Here is a 12781-nt window from a genome sequence, read left to right as displayed (position 1 = left end):
TTGTTGAATAAGTTAAAAGAGGACAAACCAGGAAAGAAGTACCTGCACCTTTTCTCAGATCATACCACTACTTTAGAGGCATCCAAAACGTCTAAATCCCCGAAACTAACTTGGAAAATAGTGGTAGAAAAAGTCTGAATCTTGAGACAGTACTCAGTCCACTCCACTTCTCTCCATATTGGTTAGGAACTGAATTCAACATTAATATAAATATACAAATTGAGAAATTTGGTGGAAAAACTAGGAGACAATGAAAAAGAACCTGACCATGAAAAGCTACTATGGTGACAGGGGAAATCAAGACATAAACTGAAGCAATAATAAAGTTAAAGCAGTTATAAACTGTTTTGAAAGAAAGATATGTCAGGAACAAAAATTCCTGAAAGAGTGAAAAAAAGATTTTCTAAATCAAATAAAAATAGTAGAAGAAAAATAAGTTTTAAAAAAAAGAAAGGATGTAAATTATGAAAAGACAATTGATAGCTTAAGAAAACGGGCACAAAAATACTGAGAAAATATCACTCTAAATAACAGAATTGGTCAAATATTAAATGAGGAACAAAAATTAACTAATAAAAATAACTCCCTAAAAAGCAGAATTTGTCAAATGGAAAAAAAGAAGTACAAAATTTCAGAGAACACAATAAATCTTTCAAATTTATAATAGGCTAAGTAGAAGCTGGTGACAGGTCTGAAGTCAGGCAGAATCATTTCCCTGAGTTCTAGTCTGGCCTTAAACTTACTACCTGTGGAACCTGGGCTAGTCAATTAATCTTATTTCTGTTTTATAAAATGAACTGGAGAAGGAAATGGAAAATCATTTTAGAATCTTTTCCAAGAAAATTCCAAATGTGATCAGACAGTGTCAGACATGACTGAAATTGTTGTTTGGACAACAAACAAGTGAATGCTAATGACTTTATGAAACATCAAGAAAGACAAACATAAAGTCAAAATATATATATATATATATATATATATATATATATGAAAATCTGGAATATCTCATTGGAAGAAACAATTGATCTAGAAAATAAGTCAAATAAAAATAATTAAAGAATTATTGAATTACCAGAAAGACATAATTAAATAGAAAGTCTAGGCATCATATTGCAAGAAATTGTCACAGAATACTGCCCTGATATCATCAGAGAATAATATGGAAATTGAAAAAATATCATAGCCAAATTTTTGAGCTCCCAGGTTAAAGAGAAAATAATTCAAGTAGCCAGAAAAAAAAAACCCATTTAAATATTGTGGAACCATACTCAAGATTACATTAGATTTAGCAGTGACTGTGAAGTCTGGGTTAGTTCCCTGGAGGCCTCAGGAACAGCCGGAGTCAGGGTAAGTCAAAGTTCTTGGTCTTCAGGGGGAGAAGTAAAGGAGACAGATAAACTGCAACAAGTTCTCCACCAACCTCCCTTCTCCTGGTCCTGCTATCAAGTGAAGTTCTCTCGCCTCTCTCCCTCTGCCCCCTAATGCCCACCTACAATTCTCTTAACTCCAAACATTGAGCCAGCATTAACAGAGAGAAGAGCAATTCCAAACATATGCTAATAGAGTCATTATCCAATAGGTAATTCACCTTAAGTGCTCAGTTGTCTGATTCAACTTCACCTATTCAGAGTAGAGTTTCAGCCCTTTACAAGTGACCACATTAAAGAAGCAGAGAACTTGGAATATAATATTTTAAAAAGCAAAAGAACTGTGATTGCAACTAAAAATCACTTCAGAAAAACTGAGTATAATATATAAAGATAATTATATTTACTGAAACAGAGGATGTTCAAAGATTTCTGAAGAAAGGCCAGAAATAAATAAAAAATTTGACATTGAAATACAAGTCTGAAGAGAAGCATAAAAAGGTAAAAATGAAAGAGAAATCATGAGAATCAATAAGGTTAAAATGTTTATCTTTCTATATGGGAACATGAGGCATAAATATCTTTTTTCTAGCTTTTTCTAGTTTTTATTTATATACTATTTTATTTTCCTCAGCTATATATAAAACGGTTTTTTAAACATTTGTTTTAAAAACTTTGAGTTCCTCATTGAGACAGTACATATGAAGTTATGCAAAACATTTCCATAAAAGTCATGTTGTAAAAGAAACCATAGATTCCCCCTAATTAAAAAAAGAAAGGAAAAAAAACCCTTAAAATGAAGAAAAATATATATTTTAATGTATATTCAGACACAACCAATTCTCTTTCAGAGTAGTCTTGAATCATTGTTATTACTGAGTAGCAAAGTCATTCTTAGCTGATCATCTCACAATATTGATATTACTTTGTACCCAATATATTTTACTTTGCATGAATTCATAGAAGATTTCCACATTTTTCTAAGACATCCTGTTCACTATTTCTTATAAAACAATAGTATTCCACCGTAATCGCATATTTCAATTTATTCAGCCATTCCTCATCTGATGGACAGCTCCTCAATTTCCAATTCTTTATACTAAAGAAAGAGCTGCTATTTTGTATGTAGAGATCTTTATCTTTAAAAAAAATTTGGGGGGATATATGGCTACTAGTGGTATTGCTAAGTGAAAGACTATACATGATTTTATAACCCATTGGGCATAGTTCCAAATCACTCTACAGAATGTTTGAATCAGTCCACAATTCCACCAGCAATGCATTAATGTCTCATTTTTCCCATGTTCCCTCCAACATTCATGATTTTCCTTTTATGGCTCTTAGACAATCTAGGTATGAGATAATACTTCAGAATTGTTTTAATTTGCATTTCTCCAATCAATAGTGAGTTGAGTATTTTTATATGGCTAGAAATAGTTTGACTAGTCCATCTGAAAACTGTTCATATCTTTTAATCATTTATCAGTTGAGGAATGGGTCTTACATTTTATAAATCTGACTTAATTCCTATACATTTGAGAAATGAGGCCTTCATCAGTGAAACTTGCTTCAAATTTTTTTTCCCACAGTTGCTATTTCTAACTACTTCCTTTTGTTTATTGCATTCTCTCTTTTTACCCCTTTCTCCTCAAAAGTGTTTTGTTTCTAATCAACCCCTCCTCTAACATACTCTCTCTTCTATCACCATCCCCCCTTCTCAAATCCCCTTCCCCTTCTACTTTTATGAAGGGTAAGAGAGATCCCATATTGAGTGTTTGTGTGTTATTTCTTCTGATAAGAGTTAGGTTGACTTACTCCCTTTCCCCTCCTATTGCCCCTTCCACTGTAAAAGATTTTTTTCTTGCCTCTTTTATGCCAGATAATTTACATTCTTCTATTTTTAATCAATCAATTAATTAACTAATTATTGTTTTTTCATAAAATCAACTCTTTGTTTTATTAGTTCAAAAGCTTTCTTATTTTCAATTTTATTAATCTCCCCTTTTATTTTCAGAATTACAAATTTGGTACTTAATTAGGGGTTTGAAATTTGTTATTTTTCTAGCTTTTTTAATTGCATTCCCAATCCATTGAGCTTTTATGCATTTTCTAAGTTAGATTTTAATAACCAATTGAGTATCTTTATATATTTTCCTTCTTTGAACTAATGTAATGTGAATAAGCTTCAAGAGTTACCCACTTATTATTCTCTTCCTTATAAAAGTTCTTCCTTGTGTATCTCTTTTCTGGGAGAATTTTCTCCATTCCTCCTCTCCCTCCTTCTTTCTCTCAAGGTATTCCTTTTTCTCACCTGTCCCTTTCTGTTTACATCAACCCAGCATAATTAATCTCATCTTCTCACTTCCCTTTGATGCAGAATCATTCTAACTGCCCTAAAAATGGTAAAAAAAAATTCTTAGAAAATATTTATGTCAAAGGGAGCCAAAATGGAAGCATTTTAAAGGCAGGGACTCTTCTGAACCCTCCCTCAAACCCCTCCAAATATCTTTAAATAATGATTCTAAACAAATTTTTAGAGCATCACAATCCACAAAAAGATGGAGTAAAACAATTTTCCAAAGATAACTTAGAAGGTCAACATTCCTGTTGAACCAGGGCGGGAGATTGGCATAGTCTTGGTCCCAGCAATCCAGGAGTGAGATCTGGGACCTCTGAATCAGTGGCAGCACTGATGGGCACTGATGGTTTCCAGATCTCTTAGCCCAAATTCACTACAAACAATTTGGTAGGTCACTAGGAAAAGTTTGTCTCACTAGGGTGAGAGAGCTTTGGGAAACCAGAAAACTAGCAATGGTCTTCAAAAGTCACTGTATTGGATGTGGCAGCAGTTGCAAAAATTTTTGAAGGTCTCAGTCCATAGATAGAGAGAGGGTTAACAATTGGTAAGAAGAAGGTCTCTTAATTTATGCTGAGGAAGGACTCTGTTGCTTTGCTTACACTCTGATGTGCGATTTGCTCCTTGTTCACAGTTCCACTAGCATACTAGAATTTAAGCCAGAATAAATTAGAGACCCTCCTCACAGTTCCAGGGGAAAAAATGTTTGAAATCATTCACAGAATGGACCATAGGCTAGAAGAGTAGTAAATATGCTTCTCTTCTGATCATAGCACCTTGAAAGAACTGAGAACTTATAGCTCCCTAGAAGGATCTCTGAAAATAGCAGCACAAAAACCCTGAAACTTGGGTCATTGCACTTTATATTCTGGAAATAGAGGCCTACTTTAAAAAAGTTAAAAATCAAGAAATAGGTTGGGAAAATGAGCAAACAACAGAAAAAGATTCTGACCATGGGAAGTTAATATGATGACAATGAAGAGCAAAACATTCAGAAGAAAATAACAAAGTCAAAGCTCTTACACCCAAAGGCTGAAAAAAAAAAGACATTTAGGGATTAAATGTTAGGCTCTTATTTGAGGTTATTAATTAATTCAGAGCACAGGTTAGGGTCAAGAATATCAAATCCAAACTATCAAGCAAAAGGAGCAAAGTCAGAAGCATGGGCATTAATATCTGGAATGAAACAGTGTTCAAAGACAAGAGAGGACAGGAGGTCATAATGTCGCTGAGAGGAAATCAGTGTCAGAAGAGAAAAAGAGTTAAATTCAAGTTCATTTAAGCTGAACCAAAATAAAACTTAGAAGACAGTTTCTCCTGCTAAAATAACTTTGTGGATTTCTGGTAACCACTGATCTCAGTTTGTAGATTAATCTGAGTTTCTTCCTAATGACACTGTGTCACTAGCAGCCCAAAAGAGTCACAGTATAATATTATCATACCTGTATATTATTTCATCAGCATCCAGGAAAAGTTCTGGTTTAGTGGTTCATAGTTAGATTAGACTTGGATTCAAGATAGACTGGCTTCAAATACCATCTCAGATATATGTGAGACTGCTGACCAACTTTGTATTGTAGAGTCTTAGTTTTCTCATTTAAAAAAGGAAGATAAAACCTATAGTGCCTAATTCACAGACTTATTGTAAGAATCAAATGAAATAATGTTTGGAAAGTGTTTGGAAAACATTAAGGGATAAGACATTTTGGTTATTAAAAAATCCAAATTAGCTACAAAGGAGGGAAGGACACAATTTGCTTCCAGAGAAAGAACTGATAAGTAGAAATATGTATAGAATGATTTTACATAAATATATGTCTATACACATATTTATGTCTAATGGTAGCCATCTCTAAAGTAAAGAGAAGGGAAGAAAAAAAGGGGGGAATCTACATGATAACTTTATTATATACTTGGAAAAGCAAGTTGTACATAATAGATTTGCAGTCTTATTGTAATTCTTTTTATCACACTTATATAAGTGCTTGTCTTACTCTTTAAAATAAAAATTAATTTTGTTTTAAATTAAGAACTATCAATTATGGATATTTATTTCCTAAAAACATAAGCTATTAACTTTTAAAAGGACAACAATTATATGTATTTCTAGTATACAAAATCTTTGCCTGGATCAACCAAGTTCCAAAAAATCACAGCAATAAATTGAACTCAAGAGATAGTCTGGTCTAATACTATACTTGCTATCTTCCCAGGATATGATCATCTACCTCTGCTTGGTGACCTCCCTTATTGGGGAATTCACCATGACCTGAGAAATCGCATTTCAATTTTGGACTGTTCAATTATTAGGATACTTGTCCTTACATCAAATCTCAAAGTGTTTCTTTTCAACTTCAATCAATTATTGCTGATCTGTCCTTCTGGAATTAAACAGAAAACTAATTGATTCCCTTTCACAGTTCAGTCCTTCTGTATCAGAAATTAACTATACTGTTTCCTCTAAGTCTTCTCTTCTCTAACATAAATACCCACAGTTTCTTCATTGTCAAGTGACTCAGCCTCTAGTCCTTTCATCTTATTGATTGCTTTCCTCTAGATTTCTTCTTGCTTGAGGTAGCTTATGGTTTTGATGGATAAGTTATTGGACCTAGATTCAGGAAGCCCTAAATTCAAATCTGAACTCAGGCAATTCCTAGTGGTTGGACACTGGACAAGTCACTTAAATTTCTGTTTGCCTTAGTTTCCTCAACTGTAAAATGGGCCTAATTGCAATAGGTCCCACCTCCAACAGGTCGTTGTGATAATCAAATAAGATTTTTGCAAAAACATTTAGCATATAACAGCACTGACATACAACAGGCATTACAAAAATACTTATCTCCCTGCCCTATTTTTTCTCATGAACTCCAATGAAAAGGATCTTAATTCAACATCTTCATGTGAAGAAAAGTCTCTATGGCTTTACTGTTTCGGGCATATGGACTCATTTCTGTAAGGATCTAAAAGGTATAAGTTATAGTAGAAGCAGGAAGAATTTTAAATATCATTTACAAAGATATAGAGCTTCCAGAAAGGTTAAATCATTTACCCAAGATCATATAAATTGCAAATATCTGAAGCAATATTTGAACTCAGGTCATCTGGCCCCCCAATTACTTTTCTCATGTGACTCTAGTAATAGATACAAGAACATAGATAACTGTGGCTGAAGGAAGGGTGAGAGGATGCACCAAACACTGGTCTAGTGTCTTCCCAAGAGGAAGAATAGGAGTAACACCTGAGCACTAACAGCTGGCTCTCAAACCACATGCAGTACCAAACATTCAAGACAGCATCAGAAATCTGAACAAGTCATTTCTATCTTAGTAAACTCACTTGCCTTAAACTTCTGTTTTCTTTCTTAAACAATAGAAACCAGCTCTATATTTTATTTTTAACAGTGGCTTTTTATTTTTTCAAATACATGCAAAAATAGTTTTCAGCATGCTACTTTGCAAAATGTTGTGTTTCAAATTTTTCTCCCTCTCTCCCTCTTTTCCCTTTCCTCTAAACAGCAAGCAATTCAATAGAGATTCAAGATGTGCAATTCTTCCAAACATATTTCCATATTCATCATGCTATGCAAGAAAAATCAGATCAAAAAGGAAAAAATGAGAACGAATTAAAAAAACAAGCAAACAAAACAACAAAATGTGAGAATACTATGCTTTGGTTGATACTCAAGTCTCCATACTTTTCTCTAGATGCCCATTGCTCAAGTTTATTAAAATTGACCTGAATCAACTCATTGTTGGAAAGCAGGTCTATATTTAAAAAACAAAACTTTTTTCCAGACATCAAGTTTAAATTTCTTTCTTTGTAACTTGTACCCACAGTACCTAATTCTGCCCTTCATGGCCAAACAGGGCAAGTCTACTCCCTATTTCAAATGAGAATACTTCAAATACTTGAAGACAATTTTTTACCTTCTTAAATCATTTATTTATGTAACACAAAAGAACCATCAAGCAAACTGGTGATTCTATAATCATTGCAGATAACTCCCAAATAATTTATACATGTACTTTCTATTAAGTATAACAGGCAGATAAGACATGAACACAACCCAAGGGATTAGAAAGCAATGAATAAACTTCCATTACATTCCACAAAATCTTGGGTTTAGTCTTAATCATTTCCCCACAGAAACGTCAGAAATGATGAATAGCTCAACTCTTGCCTCCAAACTCACATGAATTGGGCAAAGGTACTGAGCCTAGGTAAAAATACTGAAATCAGGACTACAAGAGGCCAGAGTATTTTAAATTCATATCCTGACAAGTATATTTCCAGCTAAAATAGGTCAAGGTATTTTTTGCCAAAGGGATATGAAAAAGGGAGTAGTGATCCAGTTTTCCTTTGGGTATTAATATTCCTTTTCCTTTTCCTAAAGATAGAAGATGATAGTGAACCCATTATTTAATCAGTAGAGGGATCTCTCAGATGAAGAAAATATTTCTATCAAAAGAGGTGGACACTTTCTTCACAGTTTCTATAATATTAGAAAATCAACTAGAACAAAGCTTCTTAAATCTCTGTATGGGGTTGCATAACTGAATGTGGGGGAATTAAGAAAAATTTGGCAATAGTAAAAGGTTTCTGAACATAATGACCAAAAATTAATTCAAAATTGAATGTGTAGTGGATCTGAGGTATTTCTGGTAGCTCTTGCTGTGTTGTCTAATATCACTTCCCTGTAGCCTTGGTTCTGACCCCACAACATATGCACATTGCACTGTGCATATGCAAATACTGCCAGAAATACTCAGATTTAAGATGGGGTTGGATGAAAATTTCTTAGGTGAAAAGTGTTCACGGATGAAAAATGTTTAAGAATCCCTGACCCAGAGATTTACACAGACAGTAGGGATCATAGAGAATAATTGAACCAGGTTTTCCCATTCCCCAAGCCAACTGAACATTATGCCCCCTTGCTTCTAAACAAAAACAAATCTATTTCAAGCACTTCTTCCAATTTCTGCTAAATCAGGCTCTTCTTTAGTTCTCATCTCCTTTTCCATTATTCTTGTATTCCACCTAAGGGTCAGGTGGAAATAACTTGGCTCAAAAACAGGTGCTCCTGTTTGCCTCCAATACTGGGCTGCTAATCACTGAGTCCATCCCTGGAAAGAATTAAAATTCATGGACTGAATCTAAGGGATCAAACTGTTAATAATTTATGCATAGAATCCAGAGGTCGTCACTTACAGGAAAATGAAGACATCACTTGAACCTGAATTAAAACTATTAAAGATTTCCCTTGTCCCATAACCTAATTTTAATCTTTCTTTCATGAGCTAGTTCTATTTAAGTTGTCATATTTTCTCATTATTTTTTTAGATTTATCTAATAGTATGCAGAGTTCTTGATTAGAAAAACAATCTGGTAATAATATCTAATCAAATAGTAATCTTTTACTGTAACATTTCCAGTTGATTAGAATAGATGATCAAACTCCTACAATTATATGTTGAATGTTTTAACTCCATAATCTTGTAATTTACTCCAATCTAGAGGTGAAATATATATATACCTATATATAGGACAATTTATTTAACATCTCAGTATTACCATGTAAATAACTAGGATTAAATTGCTAAATAGCTGCTTTTCTGAATGGATAAAAGGAGTTTCTTCACTAGGGGTTCCATATTATTGCAAAAGGGAAAAGATGGAACCCGTGGTTTATTCAGTGTAAACAGTGCTAGTTTAGAAATTTTTTTTACTGATGCAAAACCAGTTTGGGGTACATTTCCTCAGAGAAAACTGAAGCCTAGAGTTTTAAGTGACTTGTCTATGGTTAAACAATAGTAGTGTGAATCAAAGAAAAAATATGAATTCCATTTAAGTGTAATGGGATCTTGTACAGGGCAGTGTCCTTTCACAAGATCACTTGAGAGATGCTTCTACAAGAGTTATGATGATATGGAATGGAAATACTTTGGTCATATGAGGACCATGTTGGATATTTCATAATTACTTCTCAACATGGGAAAAAATTTTTTTCATTAGTTGTGACGTCTTTCAGTTAGACTAGATTTGTCATTAGTTACATTCTTGAGAGATTTTTGTGACTCTTCACTCATGGAATCCAAGGACAGAAAATGCTGTAATGAGAGAGACCTTAGAGCCCTCTTCACCTAAACTCTTGTGGCCTCATGAAAAGGTTTCAATCCATGGCAGCTGATGACCTAATGGATAGAGTGCTGGTCCTGGAACAATGAAGACCTCAGTTCAAATCCCCAACTACCTGTGGCATTCAGGAAGTCATTTAACTTCTTGTTTGCCTCAGTTTCCTCAACTCTAAAATGGGGATAATAATAACATCTACATTTCAGGGTTATTGTAATAATTAAATAAAATATCTATAAAAGTGCCTGGTAGAAATCATACACTTAATAAATGCTTTTTTTATTCCACCATCTCTGTGATTCCCTTGCTCTAATTTTGAGATTTAGCAGGGGGTCATGAGAGTAAGTCATAGGAATATGTGCATATTGGTCCAGGTGCACCACCAATGCAGCACAGATGCTCTGAAAACTGAAAAAATAATGGACCTAATTGCTTGTCATAGAACAATGACTCCTTAAGGACTGTGTTGCTTAATTTTTATCTTAATATCTCCAGAGCCTAATACAGTATTACACACACACACACACACACACATACACACACACACACACACACACACACACTACAAGACACTTAATAAATATCTATTGATCTCAAAACCAAATTATTCTCCAAACCCTCTGTTACCTGGCCAGTCCCACATTTCATTCTGGGTTTAACTTGTCAAACTACTTGTCAAAATGGGGTCGACATTTCTCCTAAAACATTTTAAAGCTGAGTGTGTAAACCAGACCAAGAATTACAAATTTTGGAATAGAAGTTTTATTAAAATTATTTGTTGCCAAATATGATGGTGTCCAAACAGACTGGGAGAAATTTTTCACTTTAGAAATATTTAATTGTACCATTTATGTTCAATAGAATGACTACTTTTGGCTGAGTTTTGGTTGTTTAAAAAAGAAAACAAAACTTAACGCAAAAGCATTAGTCAGCAGGGAATACTGACAGGCATCATTGAGAACTCCAGGCTGTCATTTAGTATACAGTTACAAAGAAAAAAATGAGACCTTTTTAGCCAGAGAACAATGATAGAACCTCCCCAAAGTGAGCAATCACTCCCTTCCCACTAGTATGTTCAGGCCCATTGTCCTATTAATTACATCTTGTAGTTCTGATAGCAAATCCCCAAGTGTTACACTAACTTGAATTGACACACAAATTATATACAATGGAATATACTACAAAACAGCATTTCCTTTTGCTAATTGGGATGTGGCAAAGATTCAAGCATTTTTAGTTCTTTTTTGAAACTAAACCACATAAGCCCCAGTGATAAAAAATACAAAAACAATTCAAAACCTTGAATTGACTACTTTATATGAGGAAAGGGAAAAAAATTCACATTCTCTTATTATGCAATTTAAATGGACTCATTGCTATTATTAAGCAATGTTGTATCTTTGTAAGGCATCTTTGATATGATTCCTATGCCAAAAGGACATGACTGAATTTGAAAGATCTGATGAGGGAAGATATTGATTAAAGGGTTTGATATGTGTCTAGCACATTAGATAATGTATGAAACATACAAAAAATAGGATGTATATTTCACAACCTCAATAAAATTAAAAGTCAAGTTGAAGATTATAGAACTCAAAGATGATGATTTCAAAAGCCTTTTTAGTGGGACAATCTGGTTGAAAAATAGAGTTTTAGCTTAATGAATAAGTCTTTTAAAAAACATAATAATAATGGCAAATAAGATCATCCAAGAAGGCATAGCACTACAAGGTCTAACTTGTAGTTTACTCAAGGGATTCCACATTACTCAAAGGATTCCATAGTGATGTTAGAAAACCATGCTCAAGTCCATTCTCATACACAGACTATAATTTTTGGAAGAGTTTAAAAGTGCTATTCCTACCCAGAGAACTTTTTCTCTCTGATAATCTGAGATTTCATCAGAGGTCAGTGAAAATGCAGTGGACAAGGAAGTTTTTCCTTACTTTTTACAAGATGGGCAAGATGTTTCCTAGGGTATTAGTCACATCTGGAGATACAATGGCAAAACTTCTTCAGATCTTAACTTTCCATAAAAATGGTTCTTATGAGAACTGGAAATCCCAGTATAGTATTGACTGCCAATAGCAGCAGGAATCATGCAACAAGAATCTTCTGCAAAAATGTATTTTGCATAAAGTGTCCATTAGAAACTATGGCTTATTCTCTCAAGCTTCTTTTATAAATGTTCTTCCGAATTCTTTTAATGTAGCCATTTCAACTTTTTTCAGTCCAGCTATGAAAACTGTCAGGAGTCCAAAGTCCATGGCCTGAGAGAAATGTAACTGATCCAAAGAGAATCCATGAACAATTACAAAATTTAATTCAATAACAAAAAGAAGAAAAGATGGTGTAGCCCTATTTCCTTCTTTCTTTTTTTAATTTAGAAGCAGCATAACATAATGAAAAGCATACTGGTTCTGGGGTCAGAAGATAAAGCATCATGTCTTATATCTGAATTTTTTTACCCATATGTCTTACCTGTATGATTTTACCCTTCTCAGTCTCAGTTTCTAAATCTTTAATCTGTAGATTAAAGGGATTATATTAGTTTCAGAGACCTTTTCTAGCATTGTATCTATGATTTTACTGAATTTTCTTAGGACCCAATTAATTGAGTCAGTCAGACAACAAAAGCGTATTAAGCCTTTAATACTATATGTTAGGCACTGTGCTAAGTACAAGACATACAAAACAGGGAGAGAGAGAGAGAGAGAGAGAGAGAGAGAGAGAGACAGAGAGAGAGACAGAGAGACAGAGACAGAGAGACAGAGAGACAGAGAGACAGACATAGCTTTTGCCCTCCAGGATCTTCAATTCTAATGAAGGAGAGAAAACATGCAAAAGATGATATACACACAGACACAGTATAAATGGAAAGTAATCTTATCTTCATTATTCAAGGAGTATCCATGAGAAGTTAAAG

This window comes from Sarcophilus harrisii, chromosome 1, assembly GCF_902635505.1.
Source record: "Sarcophilus harrisii chromosome 1, mSarHar1.11, whole genome shotgun sequence".
Lineage (NCBI taxonomy): Eukaryota > Metazoa > Chordata > Mammalia > Dasyuromorphia > Dasyuridae > Sarcophilus > Sarcophilus harrisii.
The sequence above is the reverse complement of the archived record's forward strand: the minus strand, read 5'-3'. Positions refer to the sequence as shown.